Below are 19335 nucleotides of genomic sequence, written 5' to 3' on the forward strand. Positions count from 1 at the left end.
GTCACCTTGTAAGCTCAGTACTTCACCTAAGGGACAGGTCAAGCACTAGGCACACTCTGTGGTGCATAGAGTGAGACTTAATCACTCTCATTTATTTGTCCATGTCTTATGACTAAGGTTACTGTTTAATAATTCATAAGAATTTTTAACAATTTTGCCTGTTGATCATTAGAAATAAATAGGAACAGATCATTTTACATCATTTTACATAGAGTGGTTCGTTCACTCTAAAAAGGTTTTGTACCAGGCTGTTTTGGTAGGCATCATTGGGAAGGCATGGAAAAAACAAAAGGGGGGCTTCAAGAAAGGTTGAAAACTCTCGGTCTGGGAGAAGCCATCAGGTTCCAGAAATTCCTGGCATTGCTGTTTATGACTTTTTAAAGTTATTTGTTTGTTTTAAAATTCTCCATTGAGAAATAAATTCTAAGTGTTCAGAGCATGGGTATAGCCTCCCTAGCTACCCAGAGCCGTCATTACAATAGTCTCAGAGCTGCCACAGGCATAGGTATTGAGAGAATTGAAATCTCAATCTCTCACCTGCAAGAATCTCTAACATCCTTATCCGAGGTGGTCCTACAGAACCACAGAGGACCAGACTTGCTATTTCTGCAGCAAGGTGGAACATGTGCTGCCCTAGGAGAAGAATGTTGTTTTTACACGGACCACTCGGGTGTTGTCAGGGAGTCTATGGCTAAAGTAAGGGAAGGACAGGCAGAACGAGAAAAAAGGCACGAGAACAACAATACAATTGGTTTGAAGCCTGGTTCAACCACAACCCTGGTTTACTACATTGATTTCTACCATAGCTGGCCCCTTAATTGTCCTATTTCTCGTACTCATTTTTGGGCCTTGCATTATCAATAAGCTTACAGCCTTTGTTAAGTATCAAGTCAGCACCGTTCAGCTGATGGTACTCAAACAGCAGTACCAACCCCTTGGCACCCACACGTGTTGTCTCTGCTCTCCTACCCATTTTCAGAAAGGCCTTAAAAGAAAACCTATGTGGACCCATGATTGGGTCTTATCTTTAGGTTCCTCTGAGAGGAGGGAATGAGAGACCCAAGAAACTTAAAAAGTCATACTTGCTGTAAAGTAGTGTTTAGTTCACTATATTTTATATATCCCTACCTCATGTTCACTCTATATTTTGTGTATTCCTACCTCATGTTCATTGTACTTTATGAATTCTTAGTACTTTAAATCCTACCTCAGACCCCGTAGAATTAGGCACATGTCGGGTGCCGGGTAGTGACTGATTGTGTAGTTATACAATGTCTTAAGTAGTGTTTGTATTTAGAACTCTTGGATTAAGTATTGTTAGTCCCAATTGCCTTGCTGACTTCTGCTTTTACAATGGGATGTAAATGTTAAAGTGATAAGCCCCTTTCAGACATTCCTTTGCTATTACAGTAGACTCTGAGGCACTAGCTGCTCTCTAAGGGGCTCTATGTTGATTTAAATCTCCGGCTCCCATGCCAGTTAATTTACATGCAGTGGCTGTGTAAACCTCAGGGAATCAAAAGACTTTTAGAAAAACTGCCTTGCTATAAGACATTTGCGATATTTTATAAATTCCTAGAACTAGTACTATATGAATTTCTACCCCATATTCACTGTATGTGTTTGCAGCATTCATATTTAAAACTTTGTTTTGTTGCAGCATTCATATTTAAAACTTTGTTTTGTTGTTTTGTTGTCCCATAATGACCATGTTATATTATGTAAATGTTAAGCAAACAAGCCCTCCTAAGCATTCCTCAGTTTGGATCAGCAGACTTGGTGACCCTAGTAACCTCCTGCCTGCTTGCTCAAGTTAATTTATACGCAGTGACTGTATGAACCTAACATATCTGACATTCCACTCTGCCTGTTAAGTGGGTTTCTGTCAATCACAGGCAGTCAGGTTAAAGCCCATGATAGGCACCTACCAATACCAAGTGTTCCTGTACCCATTAGGAGAAATTATCCAATCATGTAAAATCAAGTTTAAAGTTCTTTCCCCTCCCTCTGTAATTGTGCATAAAAATTGCTTGCCATACTAGATCGGAGCTCTCATCCCTGAAGCTGCTGCCGGCTTCATATGTGAGCCCAGACTCGAGCCTGAATAAAGACCCTCACATGTTTGCATCGGAGCTGGCTCTTTGTGGTCTCTCTCTCTCAGATTTGAATTCTGGGTTTAACAAGCAAATTCTGGGTTTTCAAGAAACGTGACCAAGAGAGTGTGTAGTGGTCTGTGCCCTCGGTCACTCCGATGGGACGGATTTTGAATGATTGGAGCAAATTTAAATTACATGGTTTAATAATAATAAGTGCATTATTAGAAAAATCAAATTTAAACTCACTACAAATTAGCAGATAATAAGACTTGGAAAAGAACAAAAATATCTGGCAATTAAATTCACTTTGTAGACCTAAAGAAAAATAAAATGGTCAAAAGTTCTGTATGCAGAGCCATTTAAAAAATTTATTCAGCAGCCGGGTTCAGTGGCTCAGCCTGTAATCCCATGCCTTTGAGAGGCTGAGGTGAGTGGATTGCCTGAGCACACAGGTTCGAGACCCACCTGGGCAACTTGGCAAGACCTCATCTCTACAGTAAATCAAAAATGAGCCAGGCGGGTAGTGCACGCCTGTAATTCTGGCTACTCGGAAGGCTTAGGTGGAAGGATTGCTGGAGCACAGTGGGTCGAGACTGCAGTGGCTGGGAGTGGCCACTGCACTCCAGTCTGGGCTACAGAGTGAAACTCCAACTCAAAAAAAAAATTTTTATTTTGCTACTTTGCAAAACAAGATTATATCCTACAGAATATTAAATGCCAAACTCCAGAGGCTTAACTCAGGACTAGGAATACTACACTCCCAGTTATAAAAAGCCTCTGAAGTTCTTAGAAACTGAAACATTAAGAAAAAAAAAAAAGGAGAACTCTAAAATGAGCACCAGCCAGAGGAAAGGTAAACAAATTGACAGTTGCTACTAAAGGCAAAAGCTCCAGCCACCCAAAAGAGGCCTGATAAGGATAAACCTGCTGAAGGGGATGGTATCAGCTGCTATGAATGTGGTCAATCTGGGCACCTAAAGCACAATTGTTCTTAATGGCCTAAGCCCCCAGGACCTTGTCCAATATCCGGACTAAAAAGCCCCTCCCGAAGAGGGGGGGCCGGAAACATCTAGCTCGATGATGGTAGCTGTTGACTGAAGGGGGAGGGGCATAGCCCGGCGCAGCACTCTGTATGCCATCCACCCAGAGAATCCTTGGGTCTATATGAATGTGAATGGGGTCCAAATTATTTTCTTAATTAATACTGAGGCTAAGTTTTTAGCCCTTGTGCTCATACTGAACTTCTTCTTCCTAAAACCTGCTCTCCAGTGAAATTAAAGGTGTTTCAAAAACTAAATGTTTCACCTAACAGTTGCTAAAAGGTAAATTCAAATTATAACTGTAAAAGGTTATCTATAAATAAATAAAAAGGAAAGCAAAAGGCAAAGGAAAAAGGTTGTTGGTATACAAATAAGGTTTTAGTAAGAAAACAAAAAAGGAATAAAAAAATTTTTATCTAAGAGGAAATCTTATATGGTACATTTCTGTCCTATAATGAAGTAAACAGTTATGAGAATTTTTTAAGAAGGGGGTAGAGAACAAAAATAACATGGTATAAACATGTCAAAAATGGTATAAGGAAAGTTTATGAAAAATATACATACAAAAGAAATTCTATGAACAGTCTAGTCATAATAACGTCTTTCTGGATGCAAGTCTCCAGACATTTTTGAATTTCTCTTCAAATTTTATATAAAATTTACTTAAGTGCCTAATTCAAATTGTAGTCTAAAACAATCTGTCAGGTGTAAGAGGTGATGAATTGTTTGGAACATGTGTGAAGCTTTATATATTAAGTGTGATGAATTATGTGAAATGTAATGAAACTATAACCTCATATATTGAGTATACTGAGACCGTGTGCTGTGACCTCTCCCCTAAAACTTAGTAATTCTTGGAAACCCTGGAAAGAATGCCCAACTTGGAAACCTCAAGTGGCTATGTTAGATAAATTAACCAGCTTTTTCTACTTCTGTAACCCCCGCTGGCAGTGTGTGAGTGTTGTGCAATAAGCCCCTTTCAAATTCTGGCAGGCTTTTCTCTGTTTTAATTGTGGCAGGCAAGCCGCTCTTCTGGCAGGCTTTGTGTTGTTTGAATTTGAATTATAACAGCCATGTGGATTAGGTGGGCTTTTGCATTTTTAAGAAATGCCTCAGCCAGAGTATGGGGCCCTCACCTAGAGACTCGTGAGTCTGGTGGGTGGCCCTGGCCAGTCAAACCTGGCTAATAAGTTAATAAACCTCTCTCTTGGTGAATTGTGTGTCAGCTCCATGAATCAAATGCTCTGACCCCACATCATTTGGTGCATGGGCCGGGAAACGAGTGTTTGACATAGTCCTTTAGCCGACTGGCCTTGTGGGCCTGCTAGACCATAGACTCGTGACGTTCATTAGCACTGGAGCAGCTGGCTGTCAGACGGGCCTGGAATGGACTCACAGGCAGCTGACTACCAGGTGGGCTCAGCGTTCACCATCCCTGGCAGACTCACAATGCCTGTGGAGTCCTCAGAGAGGTAAGCCAGGTTCCTGTTCTGTAATGTGCACACATCTGTTTGGACTTCCAGGAAAGCTGGATGCAGCATTACTTCCTGAGTCCAGCATCCTGGTGAGACATCACCAGGGTCCCCTGTTTGGGGTCTGCCCTCAGACAATCAGGCTGGTGCTTGTCTTTGTCTCATTGTGCTTTGTGTTTGTAACTGTCATGTCTTCTATTGCTCTTATTGTTGTTGATGTCATGGGGCAGTCAGACTCTCGGCCAAACACTCCCCTAGAACTGATCTTGCATCATTTTAAAGATTTCCAAAGTGCTGCTCAGCAAACAGGAGACGAGGTATTTAGGGATAAGCTAACTACTCTCTGTTCTTCTGAATGGCCAAATCTTGCAAACAGTAATCGGCCATCAGAAGGAACTTGTAACATTTCAGTAATAGAGAGAGTTCAACAGGTCATCTACCGGCACCACCCGGACCAGATTCCATACATCACTGCTTGGTACTACCTCATCCTACAGCAGCCATCGTGGATGAGGAAGACTGAATCTAACCCTCTTCATGTTTTAGCCTTACAGGAAACTACTAAAGTTAAGCCTCCACTCCTCCCACCTCTGCCGGAGGATGACGAGATTCCACCACCATATCCTGTGGCAGGACAGGGACAAAGAGGATGAGAAATCTTTAGTCTAGCACATACTAGGAGTGGTTCCTTCTACCAGCCCCTCTACCCCACTCTCCCTCTGCCTCCTGTGGAAGGCCCAACAACCCCCCACCAGCCAACAAGTCCTGACTCAACCTCTGTGACCTCAGGGGAAACCCCGGTCATCCTCCCTCTGTGGCAAACCACAGGGGTGAATGTGGAGGGGATGGGAACCCACCCTTTCATCGTCTATGTCCCTTTTTCTACCAGCGATTTATACAATTGGAGGCAGCACAATCCGCCATTCGCTGAAAGACCTCAAAGCCTCATTTCTCTCTTAGAAACTATTTTCTATACGCACCAGCCTACATGGGATGACTGCCAGCAGCTTCTCCAGGTCCTCTTCACCACGGAAGAGAGGGAGCAAATTCAGCAGGAGGCAAGAAAGCTAGTCCTGGGACCTGACAGCCGACCAGCTGAGCATAACATCTGGAGCATATCTTCCCCTCTGACAGGTCAGACTGGGACCCCAACACTGATCACGGTAGGGAATGTCTCTAATTGGGGGTTTCTGGGCTGCCACAAGGTGATCATGGTAGGGAATGTCTCTAATTGGGGGTTTCTGGGCTGCCGCAAGGTGCCCTACAAATCTGTCTAAGGTAAGCAAGATTACTCAGGGACCACAGGAATCTCCCACAGCTTTTCTAGAGTGCCTCATGGAGGCTTATTGGACATATACTCCGATAGACCCAGAAGGAAAAAGTTTGTTAGAATTAACCAAAGTAGCCCAAAAGGTTTATAATAGCAGAGATTCCTCTGGGGATAGACAGACAAAGAAACTAGCTAAAGTAATGGTTGCAGCTTTGGAAGGGACTCGGCTGAAACAGCAGACAGGGTAACGCAGAGGAAAGGGTACAGGAAGAAAAATCCCCTTAGACAAGGACCAGTGCACCTTTAGTAAAAAAAAAAAAAAAAAGGGGGGGGGGACATTGGAAAAAGGACTGCCCAGACAGGCCAAGAAAATGTTCCCCTACCTTGGAGCTACAGCAACCAACTCCAGTGCTCCAGTTAGGATCGGACTGACGGGGCTGGGGCTCTATTAATATCCCCCTGGAGCCCAGGGCCGAACTTATGATATGTGTCCACTTCTTGGTGGACATGGGGGCAGAGCATTCAGTTCTTAAAAAATATAATGGTCCTCTCCAAAGTAAGTATACTCTGGTACAAGGGGCAACTGGAACTAAACTATACCCCTGGACCACTGAAAGAACTGTAAATCTAGGAAAAGGAGAGGTAACTCACTCTTTCCTGGTAATACCTGACTGCCCATACCCACTTTTGGGCCAAGACCTTCTGCATAAACTCAAAGCAAATGTAGGTTTTCAGGAAACTATAGCGGCAGTGGATTTAAAAGAACCAACCGAGATTCTCATAACAGTGCCTCTCCGAGATGAATATCTGTTGGCAGAAGGTAAGCCACCTCTGTCATCTAAGCCAGACTCAGATCTCCTAACCCAGCTATGGCGTGAGCTTCCCGGTGTCTGGGCTGAAACTAACCCACCAGGGCTGGCAAGTCACCGCCCCCCAGTGGTGGTGCAACTAAAAAGTCAGGCAAGACCCATCTGGTTTCATCAGTACCCGCTATCTCAAGAAGCACAAAAAGGCATAGCTAGGCATATTCGCTGCCTCCAGGAGGCCGGTATTCTGGTGCCCTGTCAATCACCTTGGAACACACCATTGCTCCCAATAAGAAAGGCTGGTATGGGGGACTATCGTCCAGTGCAGGACCTCTGGGAAGTTAACAAGCAAGTGGGGGACATCCACCCAACAGTCCCAAATCTGTACACTCTCTTAATTGAGCTTCCTTCTGAGCGACAGGTTTACACTGTTTTAGATCTCAAAGATGCCTTTTTTAGCATCCTGTTGGCCAAATAGAGCCAACTCCTGTTCATCTTTGAATGGACAGACCCGGAGACGGGACAACATGGCCAGCTCACATGGATGCAGCTCCAGCAAGAATTTAAGAACTCTCCCATGCTGTTCAATGAAGCCCTCCAAGAAGATCTGCTGAGGTGCAACACTCAGGTAACCATGTTGCAGTATGCAGATGACCTGCTCATTGCTGCCGAGACAAATGAAGACTGTCTATGGGCCACCAGAGACCTCTTGAGAGAATTGGAAACGCTGGGGTATCGAGTGTTGGCAAAGAAAGCCCAGCTCTACACTACTGCAGCTACCTACCTTGGGTTCATCCTTCAGGGAGGTAAGAGGGCTCTATCGAGTCAGCGTGTCCAGGCTGTGGTCAACATTCCGGTCCTGGGGACAAAAAAACTGGTCAGTGAGTTCCTGGGAGCAGCAGGATACTGAAGGCTCTGAATTCCGCGATTCGCTGAAATCGCTAAGCCCTTATATGAGCTCACTAAGGGCCCAGAAAAAGAATTCCAATGGACCCCAGAGGGGGAGAAAGCCTTCCAAACCTTAAAAAAGTCCTTAACTTTGGCTCCAGCATTGGCCCTACCAGATCTTGAAAAGCCATTCCACCTCTTTGTAGATGAGAACCAGGGAGTCACACGGGGGATCCTAACCCAAAAACTTGGGTCTTGGAATAGACCAGTGGCATACTTATCAAAGAAACTAGACCCAGTGGCGGCAGGATGGCCAGCCTGCCTACGAAGCATTGCAGCTGTAGCTATGCTGATAAAAGACTCAGACAAGTTAACACTAGGACAGGACCTAACTGTCACAGCCACACATGCAATAGAAGCCCTTCTCCAAGGGATCCCAGCTAATTGGATTTCCAATGCCCGACTCACCCATTATCAGGCTTTACTTCTCAACCAGCCACGCATTAGGTTCCAGAGTACTGCCAGCCTAAATCCTGTCACCTTGCTGCTGGCGGGGACATGTGGCACTCATGACTGCATCGAGCTCACTGAGTTCCTCCAGAAGTCGCGCCCAGACCTAACAGACGTTCCCTGGCCAGATCTGGACTTAACTCTCTACACAGACGGTAGTAGCTTTATGGAGAATGGAACCAGGTATGCAGAGGCAGCAGTGGTAATGCTACAGGACACAATATGGGCCAAACCCCTTCCCCAAGTGACCTCAGCCCAAAAGGCAGAATTAATCGCTTTAACTGAAGCCTTAAAAGCAGGTGCAGGAAAGACTGTTAACATTTATACTGATAGCAGGCATGCCTTTGCGACTGTGCATGTACATGGTACAACCTACAAGGCAAGGGGATTGCTTACCTCTGAAGGAAAAACTATAAAATACAGGGAGGAAATTCTAAACATCTTGGTGGCAGTTTGGGCCCCAACAAAAGTGGCTGTTATACACTGCCCAGGCCACCAGCAGGGCGACTCAAATGAGGTGGTTGGCAACAGGAAAGTGGATCAAATGGCAAGAGAAGTGGCCTGCTGCCATGCTACCTGCTTGCTAATGCTTCCTTCTCCGGTAGTATATGAGCCACCGGTTTACACAGAAGAAGACTTCTGTGTGGCACAAAAACTGAATGTGACCACAAAGCCAAACGGATGGATACAGCTCCAAGACGGAAGGACCTTCCTTCCCCAAGCCCTGGGACGCAAGCTCTTACAACAACTTCACAGAGGCACTCATCTGGGAAAAACCAAACTAACTGAACTTATAAGAAAAGAGTTCTACTAGCCCCACTTGGACCGGCTGGCCCAGGAACTCATCCAAAGCTTCATACCCTGCCAGCAGACTAACACCACTAAGGTCAGTGTATCCACCCAAGGGGCCCGACACCGGGGATTAACCCCTGGGAGACATTGGGAAATAGATTTTACAGAGGTATGGCCAGGGCAATATGGATACAAATACTTGTTAGTCTTGGTAGACACTTTCTCGGGATGGGTTGAAGCATTTCCTATGAAAGCGGAAACTGTATCTGTAATAGTTAAAAAGCTTTTGAACGACATCATCCCGAGATATGGTCTCCGTATCTCAATAGGATCAGATAATGGTCCAGTCTTTGTCTCCAAACTTACTGAAGGTATAGCAAAGGCCCTGGGGATAAATTGGAAATTACACTGTGCTTATCATCCTCAAAGTTCAGGACAGGTAGAAAGAATGAATCGAACGCATAAGGAGACCTTAACCAAATTAACCCTAGAGACTGGCGAAGGATGGGTGATGCTCCTTCCCTATGCCCTCCTAAGGGCAAGATATACCCCCTACATCAAGGGTCTAACCCCCTTTGAAATCCTTTTCGGGCAGCCCCCACCGATACTTCCAACAGTAGGCTTAGAAAAAGTGCTAGAACTGTCTAACCATAATTTACTTCAGTCACTACAGGCACTTCAAAAAGTACAAAACTCAGTGACTGAGACCATGCGAGCTGCCTTCCAGGAACTGGGTCCGGTAAATCCTCACCCATACCAACCCAGAGATCAAGTATGACTCAGACAGCACAAAACCGAGGCTCTAACCCCAAGATGGAAAGGCCCACACGTGATGATCTTGACCACCCCAACGGCGGTGAAGGTCAGCGGTGTCCGACCCTGGATCCATTATTCCCAACTAAAGAAGGCAGAAGCCCCTGCCGGAACCAGCGAGGAACTGCCGATGAGATGGGAGGTCATCAAGCCGGCCCCTGGAGAAGACCCACTACAGATAAGACTTTTGCGGGCCCCAATTCCCTCGATCCATCGTGTAACGGGAGGCAACTGTGTCCCACCCTCTCAGGGGGGCCCACAGCCCTCCTTATTCTTTTAAGCCTTCCCCATTATGAAGCTCATCTCTATGCCCCAGGAAAATATTCCTGGGACCTAACAGATGCTGAAACTAGAACTGTAATCTCTTCTTATTATGGAAATGGGCAACTAGTCTTTAACTTTGACCTTTGTGAATTGTAACCTAGTTTAACATGGGGATTCAGATTAGATGCCTCAGCAGCAGAACCTGGAATGAGATTCACTCTACAGAAAAAGGTTATACCACATGTCAATACCCCCATGGATCCTAACCATAATTTTTTCCTGCCAAGGCCACGGGCTCCTGAACCCACTCAGAAAAAATCCAAGTCAGCCAATTGTATTCAGGTGGCTATAATTACTCCAAAACCTAGAAAGCCAAATGTTGCTCTCCCCATTGTCCTACCCAGAAGTGTAAGTCACCTCCTTCCCATGTTATCAGCAGTTCACCAGCTTGCCAATGCTACATGCCCTAACTTGGCGAGGGACTATTGGTTATGCCTAGAACCCCATCCCCCGTATTATGTAGGATTAGCTGTCAATTCCTCAATAGGTAATACTGAGAAGCATATACACGTTCTCAATTATACTACTGCCCAGTTTCAGGGATTATGTCCTTGGGGCGAAGATCCAGCTCTCACCTTAGGAGATTTCCAGGGCCAAGGAACCTTTCTCCATACTTCATCCTATAATATAGAAAGCTCCCCATACTGAGAAGACTGCACGGCCTCTACTAGAATGAGTGTCTCCCAGTTTAGCATTCCTGGGAGCCTCTATACGGCCATTGCACCACCCACTACCTGGTTTGCCTGTACACGAGGTATAACTCCATGTTTTACCACAGAGCTCCTCCAAGACAGTTTAGAACTTTTCATTCTAATACACATATTACCCCAGATATATATTGTTGAAGGGCCTGCAGGGCGGGAGCAACCTGAGCTCCTAAACCCTACCCAAGCTAAACAAGCCCCCATCTTGGTGCCCCTCCTTGTAGGGTTAGAAATTGCAGGATCAACGGCTTTAGGTGCAGCAGCCTTAATTGTAGGAAGTCAAAATCTTTTTGGGGGGGGGTTGGAGTCTCACTCTGTCGCCCAGACTGGAGTGCAGTGGCCGCTCCCGGCCACCGCAGCCTCGACCTGCTGGGCTCCGGCAATCCTTTCCGCCTCAGCCTTCCTCCGAGTAGCCGGAATTACAGGCGCTCACTACCACCCTCGGCTAATTTTTTGATTTTATTGTAGAGATGAGGTCTTGCCTGCCCAGGCGGGTCTCAAACCCGCAGGCTCGGGCAATCCACTCACCTCAGCCTCCCCAAGCCACGGGATTACAGGTTGAGCCACCAAGCCCAGCAGGAAACCAAAATCTTAGAGAACTAAGCATACATGTGAACATGGATCTCCAAAATCTTGAAACTGGCATATCCCAGCTAGTAGACTCATTGGCTGAAGACAGGTAGACTCATTGGCTGAAGTAGTGCTCCAAAATAGAAGGGGGCTGGACCTCCTCTTCATGAAAGAAGGAAGACTATGTGTGGCACTAGGGGAGACCTGTAGCTTTTATGCCAATAAATCAGGAATAATCTGATAAACTCTTGCCCTAGTCAGAGAAAATATTAAACATAGAATGTTAAAAATACAGGCCTCAGAAAACTGGTATCAATCCTTATTTTCCTGGTCTCCCTGGCCCACAACCTTGGTCTCAGGCATTGCAGCACCTCTGCTCTTAGTTCTAATATGTGTGACCATAGGGCCATGCATAATTAAAAGCCTTCTAAATTGCATAAAGCACAGGTTAACTCCCACAAACTTAATGATACTAAGAACCCAAGCCAGGTCCCTATATGAAGAGTCAATGATTTAACTCTAGAAACTCAAAGGGGGGAAATGTAAGAGGTGATGAATTGTATGGAACCTGTGTGAAGCCTTATATATTGTGTGATGAATTATGTGAAATGTACTGAAACTACAACCTCATATATTAAGTATGCTGAAACTGTGTGCTGTGACCTCTCCCCTAAAACTTAGTCATTCTTGGAAACCCCGGAAAGAATGCCCAATTTGGAAGCCCCAAGTGGCTATGTTAGATAAGCTAACCAGCTTTTTTCTTGCAGGCTTTAATCTGTTTTAGTTGTGGCGGCAGGCCCCTCTTATGGCGGGCTTTGTGTTGTTTGAATTTGAATTATAATGGCATTGTGGATTAGGTGGGCTTTTGCATGTTTAAGAAAGGCCCCAGCCACAGTATGGGGCCCTCACCTAGAGACTTGTGAGTCTGGTGGGTGGCCCTGGCCAGTCGAACCTGGGTAATAAGTTAATAAACCTCTCTCTTGGTAAATTGTATGTTGGCTCCATGAATCAAATGCTCTGACCCCACATCAGGGAAAAGAGGATCGATTGAACTCAGAAGTTTGAGGGCAACTTGGACAACATAGCAAGATCTTGTCACTACAAAAAATCAAAACATTAGCAGAGAATGATAGTGCATGACTGTCCTTCCAGCTACTTGGGAGGCTAAGATGGAAAGTTTGCCTGACCCCAGGTTGTCAAGACTGTAGGTGTGATTTGTCCAGATAATCTCATCTCAGAAGAAATCACAGAGAAGGAGGAGAAAGAAAGAAATGACTGGTTCTCAAGTAAATGTGTCCCAGGTCAGGAGCTATGTGTAATTTTCCTACTGGAATGTCATGTTTTCAGAACTTGCAAAACTTTACTACCATACGTGTGATGGTTCTGCCTAATAGGTTTATTTCTATTAGTTTCTGTTTTTCAAGGGGTTCTGAGAAACACTTCTTCCATACACACCAGAGCCTTCTCTCAGTTTTCTTAGCTGGAACTACAGATGCACACCACCATGACTGGTTAAATTTTTTATTAATTGTAGAGATCATATCTTGCCAAGTTGCTTAGGATGGTCTCAAATCCTTGGACTAAGGCAATATCTCTTCTTGGCCTCCCAATGTGCTGGAGTTACAGGCTTGAGCCACCATGCTTGGTAGTTTTTACATTGAAATATGTAATAATTGCAGATACTTTTTGTATATGTTGTAAATCCTTTATCTTCATAGTACATACCAAGTTTTCCACCATCATTTGTTGAAACAGCAGTTTTTTTCCCCATTTTGTGGGCATAGAAACCTTCTCTTAGATTACTTAATTATATTTATTAGGGTTCATTTAATTATACTTATTAGGATTCATTTTGGAGTTTTCTATTTGGTTCCATGATCTGTTTGTTTTTCTGTACATCAGTACCACAGTTTTTTTATTTCCCTAACTTGGTGATATATTTTTAAAAAGGGAAGAATGATACCTCTAAATTTCTTTTCTTTTTTTTTTTCTGAGTTGGAGTCTCACTCCTTTGCCCAGACTGGAGTGCAGTGGCATGCACACTAATGGCCACACCAACGTAGCCCTGATGGGCTCCAGCAATCTTTATGCCTGAGTCTTCTGAGTAGCTGGAACTACAGGCATGTGCTACCATGTGCAACTAATTTTTTAAATTTATTGTAGAGAGAAAGTCTTACCAAGTTGCCTGGGCTGATCTGAAACCCTGTGTGTCAGGCAGTCCACTAGCCTTGGGCTCACAAAGTGCTGGGATTACTGACTGAGCCACCGAGCCTGGCCTCTTATTATTATTATATGAATATTTTTTTCTTCTGAGTTTTTTTTCCTAATGTAGGTTTTGCATAAAATAATGCTGCAATCATATCCCCTTTTGTACTATTTGCATAGAATATGGGAAATCTTCTACATATGAACCTGTAAGTTGCAAACTTTCAAAGATATATAGGTTTTTTTTGCATGTTCAATTGTGTAAGTGATTTTTAAAATTTCTTGTGTTTTATTTCTGGTTTATTTTTATTTGTTTATTTTTATGTATTACATGCATGAAAACTATTATACACCAACTACAGTACAGTACTCTATAGTCTACTGTGATAATTGGGTGCATAGGTTACCTTAGTTGGACGCACCCTCAAAACAAAGCTCTTTTGTATGTAGGGAACATACTGTATCTTTTTCCATTCTCTCTTAGCCTATTTGACTCCTTAAAAGTAAATCTCTAGCCGGGCTCAGTGGCACAGCCTGTAATCCCAGCACTTTGGGAGACTGAGGTGAGTGGATTGCCTGAGCCCGTGAGTTCAAGACCCACCTGGGCAACTTGGCGAGACCTCATCTCTACAATAAATAAAAAAAAAAAAATTAGGCTCACATGGTGGCGCACGCCTGTAGTTCCGGCTACTTGGAAGGCTGAGGCGGAAGGATCACCAGAGCCCAGCAGGTCGAGGCTGCAGTGGCTGGGAGTGTGCCACTGCACTCCAGTCTGGGCGACTGAGTGAGACTCCAACTCAAAATAAAAAAAAAGTAAATCTCTGAAAGAGTGCATTGTTCTTTGTTTTTGTTAGTCCATCATCCATTGTAAGGGATTAGGTTATTGAATGAATTTATATTAAAGTTATTAGTGAAAGCAAATGGCTTACTACTACCTTTTTTTAATTTGGAGTCTCACTCTGTCACTCAGACTGGAGTGCAGTAGCCTGCTGTTGGTCACTGTGACCTCAACCTGCTGGTCTCAGGTGATTGTTCCACCTCTGCCTTTCAATTAACTGGAACTACAGGCACTTGCCACTACACTGGGTTAATTTTTTCATTTATTGTCTCACCAAGTTGTCTGGGCTGGTCTTGAACCTGTGGGCACAGGCAATCCTCTCACCTTGGTCTCACAAAATGTTGGGATTATAGGCATGAGCTACTGCACCCGGCCTACTATTGACATTTTAAACTTGCTTTTTGTGTTTTCCTGTAGCAATGTTTCTCTTCTTTTTCTCTTACTGGCTTCCTTTTGTGTGTGTATGTGAATGTGTATGTTTATTAGTGGTTATTTGCCTTGATTACTTTTTAATTTTCTTTTTTGTTTTTTCTATGGGTATTTTCTGTGTAATTTCTGTGACAAATGGAGAGTATATAAAATATCTTAAGACTTTACTAATGCATCTTAAAGTAATAAGAAGTTAACTTCAATTGCATACAAGCACTCTAGCTTTTTACATCTCCCTTCCCTTCCCTTCCCTTCCTACACTTCACTTTCTACACTTCCCTTCACTACAGGCTCTGCCTGTGATCCCTGCTCTTTGCAAGTCTGAGGTGACAGGATTCTCTGAGACCAGGGATCCAAGACCATCCTGGACAACTTGATGAGACCTCATCTCTACAGTAAATAGAAAAATAAACCAGGCATGGTAGCATTCACCTGTGGTTCCAGCTACTTGGAAAAGTGAGGTAGAGGGATCACCTGAGCCCAGAAGGTCAAGGCTGCATGGCTATGAGCATGCCTTTACACTACAGTATCAGCAGGAGAGTGAGACTTTATATAAAAAAAAGTCTGAAGATAAAGATAGGGTGACATTGAATATAAGAATGACTTGAAATGTAAAGAAGTGTGGTGATAATTTTAAAAATACACTGAGAAACCAAAGGAATACAACTTTTATAAGTAGACGACAGATCTGGAAATGCATTACTCAATGAAAGCCACAGGGGTGGAAGAGAAGATGTGGCTTTGCTGTTTCCCTGGAGACTCAACCTCACACATGTGCAGAGGAAACTTTTCCTTGTAGTGTGCTTGCTTTCAGCAGATCTTCCTTCTCACCCAGAGAGAGGTGGCTGAGGCCTTCTACATGTTCAGGATCAACGTCTGTGCAATGTGAGCCCTTCAACATAAGTTAGTTCTGATAAAAGATTAACCAATATAATGTACAACAGAAGGCCCATCACATTTTAAATTAGTGACAGATAAACTTCTTCTTTTTTTGTTTTGATTTGGAGTCTCACTCTGTCACCCAGACTAGAGTGCAGTGGCTGCTCCCAGCCACTGCAGGCTCGACCTGCTGGGCTCTGGCGATCCTTCCACTCAGCCTTCCAAGTAGCTGGAACTACAGGCACATGCTACCACACCCGGCTAATTTTTTGATTTATTGTAGAGATGAGGTCTCACCAAGTTGCCCAAGTGGGTCTTGAACCCATGGGCTCAGGCAATCCAGTAACCTCAGCCTCCCAAAGTGCTGGGATTATAGGCCGAGCCACTGAGCCTGGCCAGATAAATTTCTAAAAATGATGTTATTCTGCCAATAGTTAAATTATTTAGAAAATGCAGAATTTATTATTTTTAAATAATATGGGCTCAATTACTTGTATTATATGTAACCATTTTAAAAGTTCATGTTTTCATAAAGCAAAAACTAGCTGGGTGTGGTAGTGCACTTCTGTAGTTCTAGCTACTTGGAAGGCTGAGGCGGAAGGATTGCCAAAGCCCAAAACCCAGCAGGTCGAGGCAGTGGTGTCCAGGAGCATGCCACTGTACTCCTGTCAGGGTGACAGAGTGAGACTCCAACTCAAAAAAAAAACAAATACAATATATTCTGAGGGGGGCCAGCCCCTGCAGATACTGGGGGTCCCTGGTAGGAAAGATGACATTGGCAATTAAACTGGAGGGATAGATAGTAAAAGAAAGAAAGATGGAGGAATAGAGAGAAAGAAATAAAGGGGGGAGAAAGAAAGAGACTGAACTCTGTCTAGTGCAGAAGCCAATTCTGTAGGAGGGATAGATATTAAAAGAAAGTGAGAAAGAGACTGGACTCCTGTCTAGTGCAGAAGCCATTTAATGGGACAAACCATAAGTCTTTTAACCCAAATTTTCACAGGTTGAATCACAGGACTTTCACGTGAACACAAAGCCAAGTGGACGAGAGGCATCCCCACCCACCAGGTGTTTCCTCAAGCGTGAGGAAGAACAATCCCAATTAAATCACAAGACTATTACATGAACACAAAGCCAGGTGGATGAGGGGCATCCCCCACCCACCAGGTGTTTTCCCAAGCATGAGGAAGGACAATTCCAAAATTATCTCACTGTTCCTTATGCTTGGTTAATATTCCTCAAAAGTAATACAAGAATTCTAGTATTATAATATTTGAATAATCAATAACTTCTAAAGCTTATGCATACACAACACCTAATGACTAACTTAAATCCTAATAACTTTCTATTCTGTGCTAATTCTACCTACACTATAGGAACTCTTAATTATAGCTCAAGCCATTTCCTAAAGAATGTGGCCCAGTGCAAAGATCATGCTGGGCTGTTTCTAGGAACAATTGATTACAATCTCTTAACAAAATGGCTATTCTAAAATCCTATATATCTAACTTGATTTCTATATAAGTTTCTAATTCCTAATCCTAATATATAAAGTTGATCATCAGCAATAAAACTTCTAAAATAAAACCCAGATATAAACTGTAAATCATACTAAGGCCAAAACCATAATTAGTAGAAAATGGAAACAATGAAATTTCTAAAGTTAACTGTATTCTTATTAAACCTCAAAATATCATGTTTGATCATGCTTGAACTAATATAATTCCCTGACGTTAGCATGACCTATTCTACAATACTTTCTATGAGTAGAATAAATTCAGTTTCTACAATAAGTAGAAAAACTCTACACTAATTTTAGCTAAAAACAGGTTTAAAAGAATGCAGCCCAGTCCAAAGTACATGCTGGGCCCTTAGGAATGTGGCCCAGTTCAAAGTTCATGCTGGGCCATTTCTAGTAACTCTAGATAATCATCTATACGTCTAAAGCTAAAAACAGCTCTCCATATGTATATACTAATTTTACAAATATACTTTTAAACCTTATAAAGAATCTTGTACTGTATAGAAGGCTCCCAAATGTGACCTGAGTTTGAATTATATCTAATACCTAAGCCAAAACCGCAGTTTATGGGAAACAGGAACAATGAGTTTCTAGAGTTAGCCATGCCTGTCACAGCCACAGAGCCTTCAGTATAGGTCAGCAGAGTTCCTTTTGGTTAAGTGTGCCAAATAGAAAAAGGGAAGAGGGAATGGGGTCAACAGCTCCCAAACGCATCCTAGTGGTCTCAGGGTCCACGGCCCACCCTGATCCCTAACGTTCAGTGGGCCTCTGTGGCCAACTCCCAACAATATATCTTTTTTTTTTTTTTGAGTTGGAGTCTCACTCTGTTGCCCAAACTGGAGTGCAATGGCTGCTCCCGGCCACTGCAGCCTCAACATGCTGGGCTCTGGTGATCCTTCCCCCTTAACCTTCTAAGTAGCTGGAACTACAGGCATGCCCTACCACACCTGGCTCATTTATTTTTTATTTATTGTAAAGATGAGGTCTTGCCAAGTTGCCCAGGTGGGTCTCGAACCTATGGGCTCAGGCAATCCACTCACCTCAGCTTCCCAAAGGAACCAGATTACAGGCTGTGCCACCAAGCCCAGCTCAGTATACCTTTTAAGAGACCGATTATCTTTTGTCTGATGTCTAGGAAAATACCTCTATACTATATCAACTTACACTTAGGACTTTTAAGTATGGATACTATGAAAAAGCATCAAAATATTAATGGTCTGGACTCACTTTTTCCTTAATATGTAAATGATATGACAATTGGTTTCCAATACTGTCAATGTTTCTTTGTCATTCATTCCAGTGGCATAAAAAGTTGTCTTGGTCACCCAGCTCAGGTGGAACTTATAATAATTCTCACTGTGAGCCTCAAAAAACCACTCCAATTAGACCTTTCAATGCATATTACATAATGTTCTTCAGCATCTATGGAAAACTAGAGATGGCTGCTGCTCACCTAGTATAGAAAGGTCTATCATAGCTATAATATTGCAACAGCTGATCACATGCTTTTACATAAACACTGGACATGAAGACATAGCATCATGTGAGATGAGTCAGATCAATACTTTTTGCTTTTCAAAATATTCTCAAATTCTGTCAAAGTGAAAACAAAAGTTTACATGGAATATCTTTATGTTTTCCTTTTTAAAGTACACCCCATTGTATAATGCTATTCTATATCTGATGTTTATTTCAACTTGACTTTTGATTAAATAAGTTTCCGCAGGTTTTTTTTTTTTGAGTTGGAGTCTCACTCTGTTATCCAGACTGGAGTGGAGTGACTGCTCCTGGCCACTACAGCCTTGACTTGCTGGGTTCTGGCAATCCTTCTGCCTCAGCCTTCCAAGTAGCTGGAACTATAGGTATGCGCTACCACACCTGACTAGTTTTTGATTTATTGAGATGAGGTCTTGCCAAGTTGCCCAGGCAGGTCTTGAATCCATGGGCTCAGGCAATCCACTCACCTCAGCCTCCCAAAGCATGGGATTACAGGATGAGCCACCTAGCTCGGCTAGTTTCCACAACTTTTTGAGGGTGCCACATTTTCTCTGTCCCTTCATTCTTTAAGGGACACTTAGTTTGCTTCCACATTTTAACTTTTGTAAATAATGCTGCTATACACATATCTTTTTCAGGTTCTGCATTCCATCTTTGGATAGACACTCAGAGAAGTTACT

This window comes from Carlito syrichta, unplaced genomic scaffold (genome assembly GCF_000164805.1).
Source record: "Carlito syrichta isolate Samal-C Ts95f unplaced genomic scaffold, Tarsius_syrichta-2.0.1 Scaffold316456, whole genome shotgun sequence".
NCBI classification, from domain to species: Eukaryota; Metazoa; Chordata; class Mammalia; order Primates; family Tarsiidae; genus Carlito; species Carlito syrichta.